Source organism: Somniosus microcephalus, chromosome 6 (genome assembly GCF_052327205.1).
Source record: "Somniosus microcephalus isolate GS21.2 chromosome 6, FLI_Smic_1.0, whole genome shotgun sequence".
NCBI classification, from domain to species: domain Eukaryota; kingdom Metazoa; phylum Chordata; class Chondrichthyes; order Squaliformes; family Somniosidae; genus Somniosus; species Somniosus microcephalus.
This window is the reverse complement of record NC_140992.1, coordinates 219,144,647-219,171,124: the sequence shown is the minus strand read 5'-3', so window position 1 is coordinate 219,171,124 and position 26,478 is coordinate 219,144,647. Positions and strand designations below refer to the sequence as shown.

Here is a 26,478-nt window from a genome sequence, read left to right as displayed (position 1 = left end):
GGCAGCAACGAATCTTTGCTGACCTACAGGCTTGATTGACGTGGGGCGAGTCCTGGTGCTTCGCCCCTGCCCGCGCCGCTGGGAGTCGCTTTCTTGCTTCTCTCCCAGGCCCCGCCCCTCGCCTCGCCTGCTCAGCCTATCAGCGACTCCGGCAGACGCGGCTCGGCTCTTCCCCTGCCGCTCTCTTTAGTAAAGCCGCCGCGGATTGGTCTGGCCACGGGACGGCCATGATCGTCTCGAACGGTTACGCCGGGCTTTTTCCCCAAATTCCACCCCGAATTTTCGGAACTTAAAGCAGCGGGGGCACCCGCCGTGCCATCTCCCCCAGGCAAATACAACAACTAATTCTAATAAAGCAGCCGTGTCGGCGCTGACCCCGAAAGCAGCCAGTGTCCAATCAGAAAACAAAAAAGAAATATGCAAATGAAATGTATCACGTTAGTCGGAGCGCTGAGGTCGACTCCGTACTAAACTTCGCAAATAATCATTCTTCATAAATACTTCCTTTAGAGCCGGCTTTTTCTCTGGTAAGTTCAGCTTGCAGCAAAGGAGAAGAAAGAGATCCCAAAGCGGGTGGGGAGGAGAGGTGGTGGTGGTGGATGTTGTGTTTTCTGTCGTTATTTAAAGTGTTTATATTTGTAGGGATTGCAGATAATATCGGAGTGGGGCCACTCTGGATAAGTGAGATGTAACTTCTCTTCAGCGCACCCTGTGAAAGCTGACAGCCCCGGCTGGGGTTTGTTCCTCCCCGCGAGCTGCTGTCCTGTAGCAAAAGGCCAATGGCGCAGCTCGTGTCTGCGTGTTCGATTTGGAACGGCCGCGGCGTTCTGTCAGCACGGCGTTCCATCCTCGCCCCGTTACATTGTGCTGGCGACGTGGAAACACGTGCGCTGGATCGGGGCTGCAATGGCAATGCCAGCGGGGAGCGAGCGAGCGAGCAAAAGGGAAATGGACGCAAGCAAGCAGGCAGACAGGGAGGGAGAGAGGGAAGCCACTGGGGCCGCTTGTTGTGCGGTCGTTTGAAGAAGGAGGAGTGTGTGTGTGTGGGGGGATGGGAAGGGAGGGGGATGTGCTGCTTGCTCTGACCGGATGAGTCACAGCTCCATTGTACAGCAGCGCTCCACTGAGTCACTGTCACTATCGTGTCGCGCCGCCAGCTGCTTATCCGCTCAAGGAGGCGTCGAATGGTTCAGGACGCGAAATGCTTCGCGATTTGGATAATTCCATTTATCGCCAGAGCGCTATCACGATTTCAGTCCGCTGAAAGAAATTTGCATGCAGACTTTACACAAAAAGAAGTGATTTTTGTTATTTGCTACATACATTATTTAAACATTGCTTCAGTTGAGACTTGATTTAGAGGTGTGCTGTTAGTAATATATTTCTCCCAAACTTTGGTTTTAATGCTTGTATACCAATTTTAAGGATCTTCTGGCAATTAATCACATCACCGTGTGCGGGGATGTGTCAACTTAAAACCCTGCTTTATTTAATGATTTTGCAATCTACTGAATTCCCATTGTGTGCTACATTTAATTATGACTAGCAATGTAGTACGGGGAGGCTAAACTCTCCTGAGGAATGGATTAACTTTGACAGTGGCAATGAGCTACTTAATTTCCCGTAAATAGGGCTGTACCTGTTGGTTTTCCTACTGCAGTCCAGTGCTCACCTTTGTAGTGTTTAGGCCCATTTTAAGTATGCCGTTTTATAAGAATGTTGAATGTAATTTGGTAGGTACAGTTTGGTGTCCTGGCCAATATTTATCCCTCAACCAATATCACCAAAACAGATTATCTGGTCATTTTATTTTATTCTCATTGCTGTTTGTGGGACTTTACTGTTTTTAAATTGGCTGCTGCGTTTCTCTACATTATACTATTAACTACACATCAAGAATATCTAATCGACTATGAAGTACTTTAGGGAGGACATGAAATGCATCATATAAATAAAAATTCTTTACTTATAGGCCAGGTGGAAGTTAGCCTGGGCCTTGCTACCGCATGTCCAGTATGGACACAGCTTAGTGCCATTTTTTCTTGTATCCAAGTTTATTAGTACTTTGTTTTTATCCAGTTAAATTAATCAATTTTTAAAAGCCAGGAGTGGTATGTAATATTTGTACATATGTATGCACAGGTTTGAACCAATTTTCTTTGCTGTGTTGATGCTCAAAATAACATCTTGCTTCCAAGTGCATAAAACTTCCCTTCACATTTCAATTCCAATATTGCGGTGTATGGTGAAATGTTTGGTTTATACTGACTATATTTTGTGATGTGGTTTATTCTGTGTATGTACATATATCATGTGTGAAAATATTGAAATCCTATGATTATTAGTTTGTTTTGAGATATTTCTTTACCTCCTCTTCTCCTCCCTCTCTCTCCCTCTCTCTCTCTCTCTCTCTCTCTCTCTCTTTCCCCCCCCCCCCCCACCAAAACCCCCCAAAAAAACCATGATAGAAATGTCACTTCAAGAAGGATTGGTATCTGACTGGCCCAAGTTTCCTACCTGGAGTTATCGCGGAGCAGTGAGGAGTTTATGGCGAGATTAAAACTTTTGCAACTGCCATCCTCTTTCCTTTCCATCCAGAAGGAAATAAAAAGGAAAAAATAAGTTACTCATTTTTGGACCCGAACAAAACTTTTGGAAGCCATTGCTGTCTCTGCCAAGAATTCACGTGAAATAAACTTACTCTGTGCCAAATAAGAACTCAAAATAGGTTCTGTACAAAACTACTGTTTCACTTAATTTTGCTGCAGATTTGTTTAGTTCCTGTTACCAAAATACTCTCTCCATATTTGAGGAGCTTCTTCCAGTAGCTCTGTTACACTCCTAGACAGCGTACAAGAAATAGTTTGCCTCATGACCAACCTTTCTCCATTGCAACCATCCTTGTTTTTCACTCTCTTACTGATTCTAATGTGGTCAGGCACTCCTAAACACTCCTGTCTTCTTTATATGCTCCAAATATGCCATTTAAAATAATGTCAATGTTGCCCACAGTCACCCCTGCACCCAGCTGTCTTCCACTTTTGCTCTTTCCTACTACTCAAAACTGAACAACTACTCATCTTCCTGTCTTTCACATTTATCAGGCATTTTAAAACCAACTTGGCCACTGATTATCATCACCTCCTGATTTACCTAGTTGTCTTGGACTTTCTTTGGTTTTTCACCTTGTTTTATCCTCGGAATTGTGACTGGCTAATCAGGGAATGCGTAAGACATCCTGCATAGGAATGTACATATTCAGTGTTTCTTACTGTATTCTGAAATGGAATTAATTTTGATTTAACATAAAGGTTCATGATTGTAGTAACTGTTGGATTAGGTGATGAGTGAGATTTTGCACGCAAAGCCTAAACGAAATGTCAGAATTGTTGTTTGTGTTTTGCTTGGGCGATAGATTTTGGGTAAAAGAAGTAGGGTTCAGATTTGCATTGAATGTTTGAAAAATATACATTTGCAGGGTGTGGATTCTGAAAAATAAATAATTGAGTGATGTGGGCTGCACGGTTCACAAATGTTGCAAGTGTAAATGAGATTTATTGACTAAAAGACTCGATAGTTTATTTTTCAGAATTGACCACTTGATTCTTTTGAGTACCACACCTGTGAAGTTAATTTGTGTGTCCTATGAAATGCATATTAAAAGTTTTTTTCTTAAATTTTAGGTTGCCATTTAATATTTTCAGAGGTTGTTGAATGATCATTTTATGACTTCGTCAATGGTCCAATGAGGTTTTGAAGAATATGTTTGAAGTATATATTTTGAAGTATAGCTGTTGGGAGAATGACTTTGACTTTGTATTGGGATGGTAGAGAATTAATTGGCAGTATTGATAGAAACAGGGAATATGCCATATGCCAGGGATGAGTTTGATAGCAGTGGGAAGGATAAACAAAGAGAATTTTTGGAATAATTAGTGTATGTTGATCCTCACCTCTTGTAGTATTGAAGCTTTGTTCCAAATGACCAACAATACATTGATGCTCTGACACATGGATTGGAGATGTGCAATAATTAAAAAGTAGTTTATGCCCAGCCCTACTAGTATAATCTGCTGAATCATGAAAATAGTCCAATTAAAGTAGGAGGTGATAGGAAAACATGCAGAATAAAATGTTTTAAGATGATTATATTTTGAAGTATGGATCATTAGATGTTACACTGTCCTTAAATATAATGAGGAATGTCCTGCCCTCTGCCAAAGAATATGCATGCACTCGGAACTTTAGTTCAAATCTAGTGCACTGTTCCCCTTTCCTCCTCTCTTTTTCCACCCCCCCCCCCGAGATTTAACAGATTGACAACATTAATAACACATAAGTTCTTGTGCTCATGATAATCACTAATCTCAGCACTAAAACTCAGAAGTACATCTACTGCTACATTAGCTGCAAACTAATCTGCATTCAGACTGACATTTTAAAGTTAATATATTGTTAATTGGGCAATTGTGTCTCTAGTATTCAGATAACTTTTTAAAAAATGGACAACTAAAAATGCTTCTTTAGGGTTCTTGGCACACAGAAACTGGGGATGTTTGGCTGCAGGAACTTTTTTTTAGGAAGAAAATAACCTGATAAGAATAAATAGAGTGCTGTCTGTGGTATCATAAAGAGCATTGTGTGAAAATTGGCTAGAATTGCCTAAAAGTTGAGTTGCCTATCCATCTTTGGCCTGTCACGCGCATCATGGATAAGAAGTAACTGAGCCGGACTCCAGGAAGGTGGGAGCATCAGCATGTGTTGCACTTCAATGCTCCCTACCAGCTAGCCATGAGGCAATGGAGATGCCCTTTGCAGCATTGGTTTTATAATGCCCCATCTGAATGAAGGTTAGTTTGAAGTTAATGCAGTAATGACACTCCACAGTAGGATTTGTTACGTTATGTCAAGTCCACTGCAAGATTTTGTCAGAACCCTTGCTTTTAATGGCATGCTTCAAAAAGACTTAGATGACTTAGAATGTAGCAAAACCCTTGAACTTCAATCTGCAGCAGATGATTGCAGTCTACACTTTTTCTGTAGGCTAGGAAGAGCTTTGCTATTGTCTGGACGATGATCTGGTGTGAGATGTTGCTTGGGCACAAATAACATGATTCCACAGAAGTAAATGGAAAAATTGACTTGTTTTGAAAGCTGACATTTTGGTGTCCAAACTGGACAGCGCGCTTGAAAACCAGTTTCTCCAGTCCAAAAATGGTTCTCGCTCCAGTTTGTCTGTCCCCTCAGCCAAATGTAGGATGCACAATTTTTTTATTTGTGAACAAATGGAAAAAGGCAGAAAAAGACCATCTGTTAATCAAGCCTGCTCCATTCAGAAGTGGCGCAGCCTCGTACAGTAGTGACCATTCTCCTTGTTTCTTCCAACCCCCCGCCCCCCGGCCTCATTCTCCTGTCATGCAAACTCTTGGGGGAATGGAACAAAAAAAAGTTATCCAATTTGGGGGGAAAACTGGGAATACCTCACCGACCCATTAAGAAAATCAAGCAAGCTGTAGGGGACCATGATAATTCACGAATTGTCCTATATCCAGTGACCCTGCAATTTACCTTTTAGAAATGTTCTCCTTTCTGAGGGACTTGTCCAGCTTCCTTCTAAATGGAATCTGGACTTGCCACATGCTTTGGCAATCCGTTCCAGAAGGCTCATAATTCTCTGAAAAGAACTGTTTCCAAGATCAGAGATTTTCTAATTCTGTCCCTAGTCTCCCATTCCCTATCTATCCCAAATAATCAACTGGTTGGTCAGAATCTAGTCCCTTCTCATGTTAGAAACTGCAATCCTATCACCTCTGTTTCTCAAATGAAGATAGCCCCAACTTGGGGAGCTTATCGTGACAGCTAAGAGCCCTAGACTAGATATCATTTTGGTTGCCTTCCTCTGTACTTTCTCTAGGGACTCCATTTTTTAAACAGTTCTGGCTAATTTTGGTCCCCATAATTGCTATAGGGAGTCCATATTTCCAAGCAATTCTGGGGACCAAAATTGGACAGAATATTTAAAATATGGTTGCGCCTAAATATACTATTCTTAGTTTTATAGTGTACAGTCCTATCAAAGCAATCTATTACACATGCAACATCTAGACTTTCAAAACTGGACATGCTGTGCGCTTAGGATTGTGGGTATTGTAATCCAGTACACTAAAGTCTGAGTAGTTTGAGTCAATGGGAAATGAGCCAGTTAGACATTCCGTTATGCATATTGCAGTACTCGGTAGTTAGGTAATGTTGGTCAAGTCCCTACAAATGCTCTTTACCCTGATTCCTTCTACCTGTGACATTATCATCTTGAATACCTTAAGTGGAAAGCTTGTCTTTTGAAATGTTTCCATTTACTAATACCTAGAACTTACAGTAATATTGTATACTTCCTGTTTTTCTAACTTAATTTTATAATTTGTGACCTTTCAGTTGTAATCCATCAGTTTATAGGTTTGGCTGAGTGAGCAGTAAGGGGGGGGGGGGAAACAGATTAGACTAAAAGTGGCAGACACTCCTTTCATGTAGTAGTTTGTAGCCACTGTACAGGTAGCCAGCCACCAAATATATTTTCACAAGTATAAATACCATATTGTTGTAGAATTTTTTTTCTCTCTCCAACAGCTGCATGAACCCACAGTTTTTCTGGTTAGTTTCCAGTGTACTTGAAATAATCACCTGAAAAATGTTTTAGAAGATAAGATTATATAAAATCAGTTTATTAATGAATTAATCATGTTTGCCCTGGTTAAGTGCAAGAAAGCATAACATTACATTCCACATGACTGAAACATAGAAACATAGAAGATAGGAGTAGGCCATTCGGCCCCTCTAGCCTACTCTGCCATTCAATGAGATCATGGCTGATCATCCAAACTCAGTACCCTGTTCCTGCCTTCTCCCCATATCCCTTGATCCCTTTAGCCATAAGAAATATATCCAACTCCTTCTTGAATATATTTAATGAATTGGCCTCAACTGCCTTCTGTGGTAGAGAATTCCACAGGTTCACCACTCTCTGGGTGAAGAAATTCCTCCTCATCTCTGTCCTAAATGGCTTACCCCTTATCCTTAGACTGCGACCCCTGGTTCTGGACTCCCCCCGCTATCGGGAACATCCTTCCTGCATCTAGTCTGTCTAGTCCTGTTAGAATTTTATACGTTTCAATGAGATCCCTTCTCATTCTTCTAAACTCCAGCGAGTACAAGCCCAATCGACCCAATCTCTCCTCATATGTCATTCCTGCCATCCCAGGTATCAGTCTGGTGAATCTTCGCTGCACTCCCTCCATGGCAAGAACATCCTTCCTCCGATAAGGCGACCAAAACTGCACACAATACTCAAGGTGTGGTCTCACCAAGGCCCTGTACAACTGCAGCAAGACATCCTTGTTCCTGTACTCAAACCCTCTCGCTACGAAGGCCAACATACCATTTGCCTTCTTAACCGCCTGCTGCACCTGCATGCTTACTTTCAGCGACTGGTGCACAAGGACACCCAGGTCTCGTTGCACTTCCCCTTCTCCCAATCTATTGCCGTTCAGATAATCTGCCTTCCTGTTTTTGCCACCAAAGTGGATAACCTCGCATTTATCCACATTATACTGCATCTGCAATGCATCTGCCCAATCACCCAACCTGTCCAAATCATACTGGAGTTTCTCTGCATCCTCCTCACAGCACACACGCCCACCCAGCTTTGTGTCATCTGCAAACAGGAGAGCTGAAGCGAGGAAACCCTCACGTGCAACCCTTATTTGTGCACCTGAGAGAAAGATATGCTTTCTTGCATTTATCCAGGGTGGGTGAGAGTAATCATTAGTAAAGTGTGGTTTTTAAACGTAACATTTTAAAACAAACCAAAATTGATTTTTTTTCCCATGAGCTTGTTATTTTGGCGAGTACTTGAAATAAAACTGATTTTGGGGATTAGAAGCAGCGTTAAAATTCATTGGGAAACGTCCCTATAAAACTGATGTAATTGCATGTGACCTCGAGGATTATGTTTAACATGCAATGAACATTTTTTGCAAGTATATTGATCGAAAGAGGGTGGCTAAGGATGTGGGGCCCTTAAAGACAAACACAGATGATTATTGCAGTTGAAAATAAGGAAATGGCGGACTTGCTAAATAATTACTTTGAATCGGTCTTCACAGTAGAGGAAGATGATAAAGTACCAGAGATATGAGTAAAACTAAATCAAGGGGAAGAATTTACTAGATTTAATATAAGTAAAAATAATGGCAATGGAGAACATACTGAGACTGAAGATTGGCAGATCTGCAGAACCTGATGGTTTCCACTCCAAGGTATTACTCTTTCTGCACCCCAGGCCCCCCCCCCGCCCCTCCCAAAAAGCTGTTGAGGCTAGATCAATTGAAATTTCAAAACTGAGATTGATAGATTTTTCTTGGGCAAGCGTATTAAGGGACATGGAACCACGGTGGGTAAGTGGAGTTCAGCCATGATCTAATTGAATGGCGGAACAGGCTCGAGTGTCTGAATGGCCTACTCCTGTTCCTGTCCCTTTGTTTATGCAGGTTTCTAACATCCATCCCACTGTTAACCAGTTTCTCTCTTGATTCAAAGCTTCTGAAATCTTGATAGCAAGTCAGAATTTGTACCTTATTTGACACTAGCTGCTGATTAATATTGGGAAACTGGTTCTGGCAATGTAGCTTAAAAGTTGAATAAGTGATGAAGTTGGTAATAACAAGAACGGCAAGCTGCTTGTAATTAGTTATCCCAGTATTCTTCAGCATGTTCTGTTTAAGAACAAATTATATTTAACACACTTATTGATTTAGTATAAATTAAGACTGAACTGATGCCTTTGTACTAAGATTACGGGAAGTTATTACAAGATGAGCAAGCAAATCTCTTTCTCTGCCCCACCAAATACTCTGGTATCCGTTACTGAGTATCAACTTTAAAAGAAAAACTACCGTCGCCAGTATTTCTTTTTAAAAGCCATTTTGATCCTGAATTCCTCTTGTGACCTGCTTTATGACAACAGATGCTTTAGGTGCCCTTGTATCCTATGTATTCCATCATATTATAATAGATTTGAGTATTTCAACTCTTAAGCATTTACACCGTATTGTCTTCATTGTGCTGAAATGAAAGTTTTTAAACCTCAAAAGTTTTCTTGAACACAAACTATAATGGAAGCTAAGATTTGAAATCAGCAAATGGATTTTTTTTTTAAACCGTGCACTAAATGTAGCCAATCTATGTCGCTGTAGGGTACTGGAACTCTGGAACTTCCTCCTCAAAGGCTGTGGATGCTGGGTCAGTTGAAATTGTCAAGACTGAGACGGATCGATTTTTGTTAGGTAAGGGTATCGAGGGATATAGAATAAAGGCTGGTAAATGGAGTTGAGATACAGATCAGCCGTGATCTAATTGAATGAGTCGAGGGGCAGAATGGCTGGCTCCTCTTTCTATTGTAGAATTTTGAGAAGGTGGCATGCGACCAACGATTTGAGAAGGGTGCTGATTTTCCTTTTGTGTGTTTTCAATATGCTTGCTTGTGCAACAGACAAGCTAGCAAAATTATTTTCTACAGACTGTTCGAATTTGTGATAAAGTAAAATTTGAGCCTTTGGAAGCCTATAGTATTTAACCATTATAGTCTTGGAGTAAACTGAAATAAATGAAGTACTACCTTTCTCCCAAAATGCAACACTAACCAATGACTGGAATTAAATGTCCAAAGATGTGCGGGTTAGGTTGATTGGCTATGATAAATTGACCCTTAGTGTTAGGGGGATTAAATACGTGGGGTTACGGGGATCGGGTGGGATATGTGTCGGTGCAGGCTCGATGGGCCGAAATGGCCTCTATCTGCACTGTGGGGTTTCTGTGATTCTGTGATTAAACTTCTGTCAGGATATTGAGAATATGTCTGGTCAGAACTGTAACTGATAAACCTTTGCACAAGCAAAGTTATAGACAATGCATTGCAGAACTTGGTGGTTTACCAAAATTTAAACCACCATGTGATGCTGGGTACATAATGGATAAGTGAGTTAAGTAGGCCCAAATCACTCCAGTTTATTTTTACACAAGCCACTGTTGTATGTCTTTTTTATTCCAAGGGTTTTGTAATAATGAAAGATATCAAATCGATTAAGTAAGATTCTTTTCCCCTTGTATTTGACTGCACATAATGCTGTGGAAATGAATTACATACAATCTAGAGCACACACATGGGCTATTTGGCCCAAATGATCTATGCTGGTGTTTATACTTCATATGAGCCTTTTCCCACTCTAATTACCTCTTACTACCCCACCTATATCCCTCTAATTCCTTCTCCATGTATGCATCGAGCCTCCCTTTAAACGTGTCAATGCTCTCTGCTTCAATCACACCATGTGGCAGTGAGTTCCACATTGTCAGCACACTCTGTCAAAAGAAATTCCTCCTAAATACTTTATTTGATCCGTTAGTGCCTATCTTTTATTTATGCCCTCTTGTTCTGGACTCCCCCAGAAGTGGAGACAGTTTCTCCACCTTCTTCCATATCAAACGCCTTCATAATTATAAAGAGCACTATCGGATCTTCCCTTAATCTTCTAGAGTAAGGAAGTGATACTGGATTTGTACAATACATTGTTTAGGCCACACATGGAGACGACATGGTATTGAGCCATGGAAAGGGTACAGTGAAGATTTACTGGAATGATACCAGGAATGAGATTATAATGAAGATAGGCTTGGAAAAGTCGATGCTGTTGTTTCTGCAATAGAGATTAAGGAAGTGATCTAATAGAAATTTTCAAAATTCTGAAAGGCTTAGTGAAAAATTAATGAATTGATAAGGGGGCATAAACTCAGAATTATTATCAGAATGAAAGAGGAAGTTAGACATTGTTTTCACACTGTTTGAACTTGGAATGCTTTACCAAAATTGACTATTAAGGCAGAGGCTATAACATGTTAGAATGGAACTGGATAAATATTTAAAATGGAAGAATAAAGAAAGGATGCAGGGAAATAAAAGGATAACGGACACAGGGCAGGGAAATGAGATTGGAGTAAATAGCTCCAGTTAAGGAGCTAGCACAGGCCCAGTGGGCCAAATGGTCTCATTGTGTACTCTGATTTCTGTGACTAAAATGGATACATCATGGCCCACTTTGTCATGTAGTAAATATCTGTCCTGGTGCACTCTGGCTGTATTTCATCACTGCGCTTTCTGGTCTTTTAGTGCAGTCTAAACTGAAGCTTTATTTGCAGCAACTTCTGAATCTAAGTTTAAATAGCTTTCCAAAATGAAGTGACACTTTCATAATGAATGGCAACATTTTGAATCATCTGTCCTTGCTCCAGAATTTCCTGTAACTTAGTTATTTAATCTCTTGTACAACATGGATTTCTAGAAAGTTGTTATGATTATGGATAATTTTAACCACTTACTTTTAATGCACCATAACCTGTATAGCAGTCTCCAACTTGAATTGATCAACAGCCACGTGAGCGCATTGCAGCACAGAAGCTCTGTGACTGAGTCTTCTGCGATGGTATGTCCCAGCAGAATAACACCATGTTGTTGTCTCAGTCTTTTTAAAAATAACATAATTAAACACCCATCAGTCGGTATGTAGCATAAACAAGGTGCGTGACAGGAGTCGCCTCTGGAAAAATAAGCCACTGAGTGAATTGGTCCGACATAACATACCCAGTGTCACGCAGCAATTTATTTTTCAGTAAACCACAGTTGTGTGTATCCATCCATTTACTTCCAGTTGAATTTGCACCCCAGTAATATTAATTGGTACTGCTTTGTCCCAATCGCTTGTCGCAAATGCTAGAATAGGGCTCAAATTTTGTAATTGTTGCGGGAGATAAGGTTGACTTTTCCTGTTCCTGTATGGACAAATACACATTGGAATGAATTCAAATTGTATCTGAAATATCAAGTTGAAATGAACTCTACAAATAGATAATAACAGAAAATGCTGGAAATACTCAGCAGGCCAGGCAGCATCCGTGGAGAGAGAAACAGAGTTAACGTTTCCGGTCTGGGACCTTTCATCAGAACTGGAAAAAGCTGGAGATGTAACATATTAAGCAGGTGCAGAGACTGGGGGGGGGGGGGTGGTTAGGAGGGGAGGAAGGAATTGAAAGAACATCCTGTACTTTTGTAAGAGGCAGGAAAGATAAAATGTTGCAAATGGGAGTGGCAAAAATCATACTGCATGAAAAATGGGGGCATCTACAAATAGATGCTTACCAGTTCTTTTGCCTTTGAGTCAAGTTTGATTAACTTGGTGCCAACGTTCCACCTGTTACCTAAGGTGCTGGAGGAACATTGGCAGCTTGCATTGGTTCTATGTTGGTCGGTTTACCAAAGTGAAGTCAACCTGTCTATTTGTTTTCAGAACCGCAATGAGAGCCTCTAAATGTACCATAATTTGCCCCATCGCTCGATCACTGTCCAGCTTCTGGAATTTGGCAAGTGCTGTAATGAACCTTTGGTGCCTGCTAGCAACCATAGTGCAGCTGGCACAAAGCTACACCACTGCTGTGTGAGGTTCTTGTTCCATGCTGTACAGAAGAGGCTGACATAGTACAGGGCCTTGAGTGAGTTGGCAGATCTCTGCATTCCTCTGGTTCTAAGAATCTATTTTCATGGGTAGCGATTTCTTAATTTTGAGCCTTGCTAGAACACAGCATTCCATGTGTGTTGTAACTTTACTGTTATGTATAGGTAGAACTGATGCAATTTAAGTTCTGTTAATTTCCAGTAGTTTCTGGAGCATTGAGTTAATGCAGTATATTATCATAGAATAAACACAACCTTTGCATTGCAAACGCATTTATATAGCACCTTTTAACGTAGTAAAACGACCCAAGACGCTTCACAGGAGCGTTATCACATGAGATATTAGGACAGGTGACAAAAAGAGGTATGTTTTAAGGAGCTTCTTGAAGAAGGAGAGAGAGGTGGAGAGGTTTAGGGAGTGAGTTCCAGAGCTTGGGGCCTAGACCGCTAAAGGCACAGCTGCCAGTGGTGGAGCGATGAAAATAAGGAATTCACAAGAGGCCTGTATTGGAGGAGTGGAGATATCTGAGGGATGTAGGGCTAGAGGGGAATACAGAGGTAGGTAGGGACAAGGCCATGAGGGATTTGAAAACAAGGATGAGAATTTTAAAATTGAGCGATTGCGGGACTGGGAGCCATTGTAGGTCAGCAAGCACAGGGGTAATGGGTGAATGGGACTTGGTACGAGTTAGGATATGGACAGCAGAGTTTTGGATGAGCTCAAGTTTACGGAGGGTGCAAGAAGGGAGGTTTTCCAGGAGAGCATTGGAATAGTAGTGTCTAGAGGTAATGAAGGCATGGATCAGGGTTCCAGCAGCAGATGGGCTGAGGCAGGGGTGGAGACGGGCGATGTTACGGAAGTGGAAGTAGGCGGTCTTGGTGATGGAGAGGATATGGGGTCGGAAGCTCAGCTCCGGGTCAGTCCAATAACACCATATGTCTTCCACTGTATGTTGTTATTTGAATATCAGTTGACTAATCATGAAGAAAAGCATTTGCTTCACATTGCTGTGCTGTTCTTCATGGTTGCACGCCTGTGATCTTGGCAGCAATAACAATGAATGCATGAGGTAAACAAGTATGCCCACTTCATTCAGAGTTGGCCATTTTCAATTTAGACTGGGCACGAGATGATTGTTCAATTCTAGGAGTTTTGCTTTAATGTTCTACTCCACATCAAGCCTACTCAGTTAATAATAAGCCACTTCCGTATGGGATGCAAAGCTAACACTGACCCACATGAAATTAAGTCATGCACCACTTCATTTCTGTTTTGCGACCTGAAAACCAGTCTGATCTAAAATATTGGCCCGTATTTTCTGATGCCTATGGGTGTGTACGCGCTATGTACACACCCGTAGGGACGTCGGAAATGCCGGTTTCAGGCGTGCGAAGCACATGCGCTGAAAACTGGCATTTCTGATCTGTCAAGAATCCTCTTGACGGATCGGACGCCTGCCCCAGAAAAGGACCCCTGCAGGGGGGGAGTTCCACTTTCTGCAGAACCTCCGCCTGCTGAAAACCCTTAGAAATCTTACGGCCTGCTTTTACCAGCATAAGAGTTTTAAAAAGTTAAAAAAATATATTGTTCACTCATTTACAATTTAAAAATACTTTTTAAAAAAAAGTAAGTTTATTTTTAGCCCTGTAAAAAACTTAATTTTTTTTTCAAACTATTAAATATTTTAAGCAAAAATTTAATGTAATTTTAACTCATTTTAAAGTGATTTAAAATTTTTTTTTTTTTAATTTTGATGTGTTTTGGGGGTGATCGCCATTCATACTTTGAACACCTCTATCTGTCAAAAGTATGAAGGAAGATTCCCTTCTCCTATTGGCTCACGTGATCGCAGGGATGCTTGCGAACTGCATGCGCCCCTGGGATACTTGGGCCCTGCGCATTTTGACTGTGGACAGGCCCAGGATCGGAAATGGCTGCACCTTGGGAGCCCTCTGGTAAGATCGTAGATTTTTTTCCGATAGGAGGCTTCCTGTGTGCGGATGCCTCCTATCAGAAAGTACGGGCCATTGTATTGTTAATGAATTTATGCATGTCTAGCATACATCTGTCATACTTCATATACTTCATACTTCAGATGAATACGTGGCTAGAGGAATGGTGCAAGGGGGAGGGATTCAAATTCCTGGGACATTGGAACCGGTTCTGGGGGAGGTGGGACCAGTACAGGTTTGCACCTGGGCAGGACCGGGACCGATGTCCTAGGGGGAGTGTTTGCTAGTGCTCTAGGGGAGGGTTTAAACTAAAATGGCAGGGGGGTTGGGAACCTGAGCAAGGAGACAGAGGAAAGGGAAACAAGGATAGAAGCAAAAGAAAGGAAGGAGAAAAACAAAGGTGGCAGTCAGCGAAATCAAGTGTTTAAATCAAACATGGCCACAGTAAATAATAATTCTAAAAGGTGCAAGAGTGTTAAAAAAACAAGCCTGAAGGCCTTGTGTCTTAATGCGAGGAGCATTCGTAATAAGGTGGCTGAATTAGCTGTGCAAATAGAGGTAAACGGATATGATATGATTGGGATTACGGAAACATGGCTCCAGGGTGACCAAGGCTGGGAACTCAACATCCAGGGGTATTCAATATTCAGGAAAGATAGGCAAAAAGGAAAAGGAGGTGGGGTAGCATTGCTGGTTAAAGAGGGGATTAACACAATTGAAAGGAAGGATATTAGCTGTGATGATGTGGAATCTGTATGGGAAGAACTGAGAAATACCATGGGGCAGAAAACGTTAGTGGGAGTGGTATACAGACCTCCAAACAATAATGCGGAGGTTGGGGATGGCATTAAACGGGAAATTAGAAAAGCGTGCAATAAGGGCACAGCAGTCATCATGGGTGACTTTAATCTACATATAGATTGGGCTAACCAAATTAGTAACAATACTGTGGAGGAGGAATTCCTGCAGTGTATACGAGATGGTTTCCTGGACCAATATGTCGAGGAACCAACTAGAGATCAGGCCATCTTAGACTGGGTATTATGTAATGAGAGAGGATTAATTAGCAATCTTGTTGTACGAGGCCCCTTGGGTCGGAGCGATCATATGATAGAATTCTTCATTAAGATGGAGAGTGAAGTAGTTGACTCAGAGACTTAAATAAAGGAAACTACGATGGTATGAGGCGCGAGTTGGCTAGGATTGATTGGGGAATGTTACTCAAAGGGTTGACGGTGGATAGGCAATGGCAAACATTCAAAGATCGCATGGATGAACTACAGAATTTGTTTATCCCTGTTTGGCATAAAAATAAATCAAAAAAGGTGACTCAACCGTGGCTAACAAGGGAAATTAGGGATAGCATAAGATCCAAGGAGAAGACATAAATTGGCCAGAAAAAGCAGTAAACCTGAGGATTGGGAGCAGTTTAGGATTCAGCAAAGGAGGACAAAGGGATTAATTAAGAGGGGGAAAATAGAGTATGAAAGTAAGCTTGCAGGGAACATAAAAACGGACTGTAAAAGCTTTTATAGATATGTGAAGAGAAAAAGATTGGTGAAATCAAGCGTAGGTCCCTTGCAGTCAGAATCAGGGGAATTTATAATGGGGAACAAAGAAATGGCAGACCAATTAAATACATACTTTGGTTCTGTCTTCACAAAGGAGGACACGAATAACCTCCCAGAGATGTCAGGGAACATAGGGTTTAATGAGAGGGAGGAACTGAAAGAAATCAGTATTTGTAGGGAAATGGTGTTAGGGAACTTGACGGGATTGAAGGCCGATAAATCCCCTGGGCCTGATAATCTACATCCTAGGGTACTTAAGGAAGTGGCCCTAGAAATAGTAGATGCATTGCTGGTCATCTTCCAAAATTTGATAGACTCTGGAACAGTTCCCATGGATTGGAGGATAGCTAATGTTACCCCACTATTCAAAAAAGGTGGTAGAGAGAAAACGGGGAATTATAGACCGGTAAGCCTGACATCGGTAGTGGGGAAAATGCTAGAATCCATTATAAAAGATGTAATAGCAGAGCACTTGGAAAACAGTGACAGGATCAGACAAAGTCAACATGGATTTACAAAAGGTAAATCGTGCTTGACTAATCTACTGGAATTTTTTGAGGATGTAACTGGTAGAATAGATGAGGGAGAACCAGTGGATGTGGTGTATTTGGACTTTCAGAAAGCTTGCGATAAGGTCCCGCATAAGGGATTAGCGTGTAAAGTTAAGGCACATGGGATTGGGGGCAAGGTACTGACTTGGATAAAGAACTGGTTGGCAGACAGGAAGCAAAGAGTTGGAATAAATGGCTCTTTTTCCGAGTGGCAGGCAGTGACTAGTGGGGTACTGCAGGGATCGGTCCTAGGACCCCAGCTATTCACAATATATATTAATGATCTAGACGAGGGAACTAGATGTAATATCTCCAAGTTTGCAGATGACACAAAGCTGGGTGGGCGTGTGTGCTGTGAGGAGGATGCCGAGAAACTCCAGTATGATTTGGACAGGTTGGGTGATTGGGCAGAAGCATGGCAGATGCAGTATAATGTGGATAAATGCGAGGTTATCCACTTTGGTGGCAAAAAAAGGAAGGCAGATTATTATCTGAACGGCAATAGATTGGGAGAAGGGGAAGTGCAATGAGATCTGGGTGTCCTTGTGCACCAGTCGCTGAAGGTAAGTATGCAGGTGCAGCAGGCGGTTAAGAAGGCAAATGGTATGTTGGCCTTCGTAGCGAGAGGGTTCGAGTACAGGAACAAGGATGTCTTGCTGCAGTTGTACAGGGCCTTGGTGAGACCACACCTTGAGTATTGTGTGCAGTTTTAGTCGCCTTATCTGAGGAAGGATGTTCTTGCCATGGAGGGAGTGCAGCGAAGATTTATCAGACTGATACCTGGGATGGCAGGAATGACGTATGAGGAGAGATTGGGTCGATTGGGCTTATACTCGCTGGAGTTTAGAAGAATGAGAGGGGATCTCATTGAAACTTATAAAATTCTAACGGGACTGGACAGACTGGATGCAGGAAGGATGTTCCCGATGGTCGGGGAGTCCAGAACCAGGGGTCACAGTCTAAGGATAAGGGGTAAGTCATTTCGGACAGAGATGAGGAGGAATTTCTTCACCCAGGGAGTGGTGAACCTGTGGAATTCTCTACCACAGAAGGCAGTGGAGGCCAATTCATTAAATATATTCAAGAAGGAGTTGGATATATTTCTTAAGGCTAAAGGGATCAAGGGATATGGGGAGAAGGCAGGGACAGGGTACTGAGTTTGGATGACCAGCCATGATCGCATTGAATGGCGGAGCAGGCTCGAGGGGCCGAATGGCCTACTCCTGCTCCTGTCTTCTATGTTTCTATGTTTCATCAGAAGTACTAAAGGAAAGAAAGCTAGTCATTTCCTGCTTTTCTAAACTTAATTTTTTTAGTATTCATTCTTGGGATGTGGGCATCACTAACAAGGTGGGCATTTTATTGCCCATCCCTAGTTGCCCTTGAGAAGGCATTTCCCAAGGGCAGAAGGAGATTTACATGCAATTGCCATCTACAGAAACTTGTCTCGGCAACTGGCCTCTAATTGACGTCAGGATTTTTTTATTCGTTCATGGGATCTGGGCGTCGCTGGCAAGGCCAGCATTTATTGCCCTTGAGAAGGTGGTGGTGAGCCGCTGCCTTGAACTGCTGCAGTCCGTGCGGTGAAGGTACTCCCACAGTGCTATTAGGTAGGGAGTTCTTGGATTTTGACCCAGCGACAATGAAGCAACGGCGATATACTTCCAAGCCAGGATGGTATGTGACTTGGAGGTGATGGTGTTCCCATGTGCCTGTTGCTCTTGTCCTTCTAGGTGGTAGATGTCGCGGGTTTGGGAGGTGCTGTCGAAGGAGCCTTGGCGAGTTGCTGCAGTGCATCTTGTAGATGGTACACACTGCAGCCACAGTATGCCAGTGGTGGAGGGAGTGAATGTTTAAGGTGGTGGATGGGGTGCCAATCAAGCAGGCTGCTTTGTCCTGGATGGTGTCGAGCTTCTTGAATGTTGTTGGAGCTGCACTCATCCAGGCAAGTGGAGAGTATTCCATCACACTCCTTACTTGTGCCTTGTAGATGTTGGAAAGGCTTTGGAGAGTCAGGAGGTGAGACACTTGCTGCAGAATACCTAACCTCTGACCTACTCTTGTTGCCACAGTATTATGTGGCTGGTCCAGTTAAGGTTCTGGTCAATGGTGACCCCCCAGGATATTGATGGTGGGTGATTCAGTGATGGTAAATGCCGTTGAATGTCAAGGGGCGGTTGTTAGACTCTTGCTTGTTGGAGATAGTCATTGCCTGGCACTTGTGTGGCGCAAATGTTGCTTGCCACTTATCAGCCCAAGCCTGAATGTCGTCCCGGTCTTGCTGCGTGCAGGCATGGACTGCTTCATTAAGGAGTTGTGAATGGCACTGAACACTGTGCAGTCATCAGCGAACATCCCCATTTTTGACCTTATGATGATGGAAAGGTCGTTGATGTGCCACTAGTAGAAGTTTGCAAGCAATGTGATGAGACAGGGAAGAAAATGGATAGCGACAGTGTTTTTGTGAGCCAATCAGTAAAGTATGACTGTTCTGTGGTGCAAACATATTTTAAGCATGATATGTACTATGTGCATAACTTTTAATATCTAGATTGATTGCAGTTGAGGTCAGTAATTACTCAATTGATAATTGATTGTTTAGAGATTTTGCCAATGCAGCAATCATAAGATGCAGTAAGGTGTAGATTTGCTCTTAGCCCACCATTGGCAGCTGTGCCTGCAACCCATGCTCTTGAATTGCTTCTCAAAATCTTTGCCTCGCCTCCTTTTAAGACCGTCCTTAAAGCCTAGCTTTTGGTCACCGCTCCTAATATCTACTTTTGCGTAGCATCCATTTTTTTGCTTACACTTTTGTGAAGTTCTCTGGGATGTTATTCTTGGTGAAAGATGCTATATAAATGCGAGTTGTCATGTTGCATTTGGAGGTGGTATCTTTTTCAGGTGAGACGTTGAACTGAGGCCCCATCTACCTGAGCAAGTGGATATAAAAGATCCCATTGCACTGTTTGAAGAAAAGCAGGGAATTCTCCTGGTGTCCCGGCCAACATTCATCCCTTAACCAACACTACTAAAACCAATTAATTCACTGGTCATTTTCTCTTATTTGTTATTTGTGGTACCTTGACATGTATAATTTGACTGCAGCATTTAATTGAAAAGCAACTGTGACAGCACTTCAAAGGTAATTAATTGGCTGTTAAGTGTTTTGGGATGTGAGGCTGTAAAGGAAATTCTCTAAATTCTTTTGAGTCTTGGCCAAAGGTCCTTTTACATTGATCATGATAATACCATGCACCTGCCAGTATAAAGGAGGTCAAGCCTATGCTGTTGAATTCTGTGACACAAATATTCACTTTTTTGGCAACAATCATTGAAGTCACTGGAGTATGTGGACTTCTTTGTTAATGGCCCTCAACTAGTAAAAACCAGCGACATGGTGAAGTAAAAGCTGAAGAATGAAACTAAAGTTGCACACCTTTGTTTAAGCGATGATCTCTTGGTGCCCATGCACCAAAATAAGTGTCTTTAGATGTCTTGTTTGTATCTAGACAGCCCAGCTTCTTAACCGGTTATATTAAACTTTGTGTTCTTTAGCTGGGCGGTTGTTTTCATGAGGTATAAAAAGAAGGACCTGTAGCGATTTTGCACACTAGTAATGTTGACTAAGTTTCAAGTGATATATGGTAGTAAAGGAATGTACTATAAGTTTGGGTGATATAATTTCATATACCCGAGGACGTCCTTTAAAACACCTTCTTTTGGAGCCATCACAAAAATGTCTAATAGTGGTTTGTAAGGATGCAATTAGTGAGAAAACCATAAACAATATGTGCAGGTATTGGAGACTATGGTGCATCAGTGTTATAAAGGGAGGGGTGGGGTGCCCATCAGTAATCCATAGTGTGTTGGGATAATTCACATTGTGGATGAACAGTAAATTGGTTTTTTTCCTTGTATAAATAAGATTTCTTGACCTTGTCGTGATCACGTCTGGTGACGCCAACGTACGGTAGAGTGGTCAGATCCAAGTTTGAGATTGCAATTCCCCAGACAGTCACTTCACCTAAACCTCAGAGGCACACGGGTCTTTGCGGAAAGGGTAAGTCTAGCAATGGGGAAAAATTTAAACTAGTTAGGGGGATGGGAAGGGAAAATCCACAAAGTAAGTCAAAAGGTGTAAGGAAAAACAGCAGCAGGGCATATTGACAGGGTGGGGACAGTTACCTAAATAAGAGTTCTGCAGATAGTATATAAGAAATAAAACAAGTGAGTTCGAAGCACAAATTCAGCGTAAAGGCTATGATGTAGTCATTATGGAATCCTGGCTACAAGCTGGATATGCCTGGGCGCTTAATATTCCAGGCCACAGTTACCTGGGCTGAACTGTTAATGGGTGAGTCTATAGACAAACAGTAGGAAATATTCAAAGATGTATTTGGTATGATACAAAACCAGTACATACCCCTATAAGGCAAAAGCTCCACTTGTGTATTTAAGGAACCATGATCAACAAATGAGGTAAGAGACAGTATTAAGCTAAAAGAAAAGGCTTACACAAATGCTAGGAAAAGTGGAAATCTAGTGGCATTTGAGAGCTATAAAAGCAACAAAGGGATACAAAGAAAGTAACAAGGTGCAAAAAGGGATTATTTAAAAAAAACTTGCAAAGGATAACAGTAATTTTTTAAAAAGTTACCAGAGTTGTAAAGGGGAATGTGGGCCTGTTAAAGATAGATACAGATGAGACTATAATGGAAAATAAAGACTACAGACCTGTCAGTTTAATATTAGTTGCGGCAACAGCAGTTGTGATCGAGTGACTGAACACTTGAATAAGTATGAGCTGATCAAAAAAAGTTGGCATGGCTTTGTGAAGGGTATCTGACTAATCTAGTTGAATTTTTTGAGGATGTCACTAGCATGGTGGCTAGGGGTTTGTCTATGGTGGTTGTCTATATAGACTTCCAGAAGGCATATGATGAGGTTTCGCACAAGAGATTATATTATTAAAAATGAAAGCGCACGGTATTGAATGTAATCTTGTGACATGGGTTGGTAATTGTTTTTTGAGACTGGAGACAGAGCAGGGATAAAGGGTTCAATATCTGATTGGCAGGATGTGACAAGTGGTGTTCCCCAGGGATCTGTACTGGTGCCTCAGCTTTTCACCATATATATCAATGACTTTGTTGAAGGAATAAAGTTGTATATCCAAATTTGCAGATGACACTTGGTACGAGGCACAGTAGGTTGTGTAGATGGGAGCAGAAAGTTACAAAGAGACAGACTAAGTGAGTGGGCAAAACTATGGCAGATGGAGTTCAGTGTGGGGAAATGAGGTCATCATCCACTTTGGATCTGGACAAATTGGAATATTTTGGATGAGCACAGGGATTTGTGTGTCCGTGTACACACATCACCTAAAAGTTAGTGCAAAAGTTCAAATAGGCTATTGGAATGTTGGCCTTTATTTCGAGGGGGTTGGAATTCAATAGTGAGGAAATGATGCTTCAGTTACACAGCCTTGGTCAATCCCTACCTGGAGTAGTGTGTTCAGTTTTGGGCACTGCACTTCAGTTCAGTGTGGCCTTGGAGTGGGTGCAGCGCAGATTTACCAGAATGATACTGGGGCTTAAAGGGTTAAATTACGAGGCATGAATTGTGTGCCTAAATACGATTAAAGGATTAAAAAGTTCAAAATATGATCTCTGAAATAGTGGGTGGAAATATTGCAAAACAAGTGTGGGTAATATTGGATTGCACTTAGATCAAGGCTGTTCACAAGATAATGTCTTCATAATACTCAAAAGGTTCAGAATCGCTGGACAGCAGGACCAGTGACCGAAATCTGTAGTTGTAAAAATCACTGGTCTGCTAAACTTTAACTATTATCTTTCACTGTGACCTTTACATGCGCATGTTTGTTGGAAGCTGTAAAGAGCTGTCTTCCAGCATATGGGAATGTGCACTGGTGTTGGAATGTTTGCTATACAGTCATCTATAATCCCACTGTTAACTGTTTGTTGCTAACTGCTGTGATGTCTGTCGAGCAGCCAGTGTTGATTATCGAAGCCATGCGTGAGGATAAAAGCAGAGTTCTGGATGTTTTGCTATCATGTAGCCAGAGATACAGTGCCACCAGTAATCAGTGTAAACGGCTCTGAGCCCTGCCACATCTCTGCCACTTGTTTGGCTGCGGCTGGGCTCAGGGAAGGTCAGTCAGCAGAAAATGAAAGTTGAGAGCAGAAGATAGATTCTAATGAGGGAAACCATTCTGCCCATCTTAGTTCATTGATGCAAAAAACAATAGTATTTTTTCTTCCTCCAATCACGTGATTCAGTTGTCCCTTGAATGGATCTCCACTTCAAGGTGAATGTTGATCACTTAAATGTAAAGTGATTTCCCCCTCACCCCCGGTCCTAAATTGTCCTTTCATTAGTTTTAAACCATTGGCCCCTTGTTCTAGTATCCTGACATTTCTTGAAGTATTGCTCTGGATGTACCTTATCTATACTGCTTAATATGTTGTATACTTATGCAAAGTCTACTGCCAGTCCCTTACTTTCGAGGCTAAAAGAGCAAGTTTTCCAGTCTTTGAGTAACTGGACTCTTTGATGCTGGAGGTCAGCCTTGTGGCTTGAATGTTTCCTTTATATCTTGGTAACCAAAACTGAAGACAATACTCAGCTGACCTAGCAGTACAATTTAGCATTTGTTTTGTTTTGTTTATTGCTGCTGTACTATTTGGAATTGTGCTGAATCTGCAATCTCCCAGATTCCATTCCACATCACCTTTGATTACTTCATCGTTCATAGTAATGTTGTAACACTTCCTTTTCCTTTCATGGTACCTCGTACATGTATTGAATTTCTTTACTGGTTTGCATTGGGTTTCTGAACCCAAGTGGTTAAACACAAGAGGAACAGTGGGGCTCCCAGAAGGATCCCTGGACACTCCACTCAGTGCTTTTTTCTCTTTCCCCCCCCCCCCCCCCATCCAAACATCACTCCCTGAACTGGATGCTTTCTTTTCTTTAACCAATTCCTTATTCACATCCAGGTTTTACCTGGAGTTCTCTCTGGTTTTGGTTTCCAGACTTCTAAACAGCATTGCATATGCAGTTGTTGTTATGCTGTCGCCAGTACTCTGGAATCAATCTCAGAATTTAAACGTGGTGCATTTTGAGAGTACTGACAGCCAGGACAAAAATATAGTTCTGAGCAATGGAAACATGGTACTGTATAAAATTCCCCTGGCTTTGCATCATTTCTCACCTGATTGGGCATGCATGTAACTAATCCAATTGCCTGCAGATTTGCTCTGCAATTGACTGGTAGGTGTGCCTGCTGATATCTAGATTGAGCTAGCTTGAATTTATTTCCCCCATCACCTTCATTGGGACCACTGCATGAGATTGCACTGCACCAACAAGCTGCCCCAGTCATTTCCCTCTACATTGTATTATTTTTTTCTCTCTCATGGCTTTTGTGTTGCATTAGATAAATGTCTCACTCAGCTTCGCCTCTCCTGTCAATCACAGCAACATTGGGAATGAGCTCATTTTTCCACATATCCACGCTTGTGCTTTCATGGGCAGATCTACAGGGAAACGGCCTTCATTTCTGATAGTAAAACTTCAAATATGCAGATGGAATCATAGACTGCACAGTACAGAAACAGTCTGTTTCGCTCATCAGGTGTGTGCCGGTATTTTTAAAAATCTATACCTAATCTAATCCCATTCTCTATTTCTTGCTCCTCATCCTTTTTAATATTCCTCCTTTTACAAACAACTATCTAACTCCCTATACACAAAGAAGGTGGCTTCTGCTTCAGCAACAGTTTATAGTAGAACATTCCACGTTCTAACCATAGTCTGTGTAAGGAATTATTTCTAACCTCCCTTTTTATGTCTATCTGCTGCAGTGGGTGTCATAGTGCCTATCTGCACCATTGAGTATAGTACCCATGCACGCCAATAAATAACGTAATACTTGTTGCAATAAATGACAGTGATTAATCTGCTCCAATTAATAGTGTAAGACTTATCTGCTCTGTCGAGTGGTATAGTACCTATCTGTTCCATGAAGTGCCATAGTGCCTGTTGGTTTTGTGGGATGGTATGTTGCCTTATCTGCTCCAGTGAATGGATATATGTACTGTATATGTGAAACACCTAACCACTCATTTCTGTGCTTTCAATACAAATGGCATTAACAGTATATAAGGAAGTATGTTCACAAAATCAATATATTGTATGGAACATAGAATGGAATAATTTTAGATTGGCTATTCTATTTATGTAACTAACATGCTTGTAAGGTATGTGGAAGATGATGCATGTATTGTGCATACTAAGAAATGCAGCATCTTTCAAGGGAAGATTAATGGAAACAATTGGTAAAAGATTGGAACTTCAACTCCAGATTATTTCTGTGAACCCAATACATGAGCATTTTAAAATTTTCCAGGGAATCAGCATGGTGAATGGCTTAAACAGTTATTATTTTCATATCATTATATATTTAATAACCTTTTGGGTTTTGTGACTTGAAAGTTGTGAAATGCTTATTTATTTTCTCATAAGGTCTTGGAGCATGCCCTCACATTGGAGAACATTTAGCTTTTTGACAATTTATTTGATGCAATTTACTATAATTATCCTGGAAGTGTTATGTATTAAATATGAAAAAAATAGTTGGAGGGTTTTCAATACTACTTCACAGGGCCTTGTTCCTTTCATTGAATTCTAACCCCAGCTACATTGTTCATTCCTGAACTAAAATCTTTTACAACATGCATGTAAAATAATCACAACTGCTAGTGAATTCTGAGTTACTAGAAAAACTAGCTCACAATGGCATCTGGCTCACTATTTTCCTGTACTGGAAATAATTATTACACACTACAGGTTTTTTTTTAAAGAAAATCTAACTGCAAGAAAATGCAGTTTGTGGGAACAAGTATGGGAAGCTAAATTTCATGTTTGCAGGTGGACCTGACTGACCTCTGGTCTTGGATTTTTTAATCTAATGCAGTTTGATGATTAATATAATTTCTTGCCTCTCGTGGATCTGCTGTGTGCTCTCTCCCAGATTACTCCATGGCAACAAAGGGACCTTTACCATGAGCGCTTAAACAAACTGAAAATGACTTTCCCAATTGCAGAACGTGACCCAAGTGCTACAGAAGTTGGGATTGTTTACACTGGAGAAGAGAAGGCTCAGGATTTATTCAAGTATTCAAAGGTGCTTAAGGGAATAGATAAGTTGATCCCTGATATGTTTGCGATTACCACATGCTCTACAACCAGGTGACGTGGGCTCAAGCTTAGAAGAGGGATAATGCACATACAGTTCAACTACTTTACACACTTGTGAAATAGTCTGCCCAGGGAGGTGGATAGTGTGGAAAGATTGATAGTTTTTAAGGGAATGGATAATTGTGTGTTTTGGGGACTGGCCATATGGACTGCATAGTCTTTCCTGGTCTAGTACAGCACTTTCCAGTGATAAAAGGGTCAATGATCCACATTACAATAGTACATTGTACTATAATCCTAAATATGGGAATTTTTTTTTTAAGCGAAACTTATCCCCACTCCCTATTATTTCCAACTCTGACAATGCCACAAGTACAGTATAAAGAAAGGTATACTAAAAAAACCAGTTGGTGCATTCACATCAGGGATCATTTCCTTGTCTCAAAAAAAGCACTGCAAGTTTTGAACAGAATAAACCGTTGAATAAGACAACACTTGAGCATGTGCCAGAAAGTTCATTTTGAGGAAAATAATAGTTTTCAAAAGCTGCATTTTATTAGCTCATTTGTTCTATATAACTTTGTTTCTGAGAGTTGCAGTAATGCCAATCAGCTCATAGAAT

The 26,478-nt window shown here is 41.4% G+C and overlaps 1 protein-coding gene across 3 annotated transcripts in view; it reads left to right on the top strand.

Annotated features, from left to right (window-relative positions):
• Positions 1 to 214: 214 nt before the first annotated feature.
• chd9 (chromodomain helicase DNA binding protein 9) overlaps positions 215 to 26,478 on the top strand; it is a 278,889-nt gene continuing 252,625 nt past the window's right edge. The window contains exons 1-2 of one of the 3 annotated variants that reach the window (XM_085991432.1): positions 215 to 527; positions 9,249 to 9,338. The gene's annotated coding sequence lies outside the window, so the exon portion shown is untranslated. The remainder of the gene's footprint in view (positions 528 to 9,248; positions 9,339 to 26,478) is intronic. The other 2 variants (XM_085991439.1, XM_085991433.1) reach the window with 2 other exon arrangements.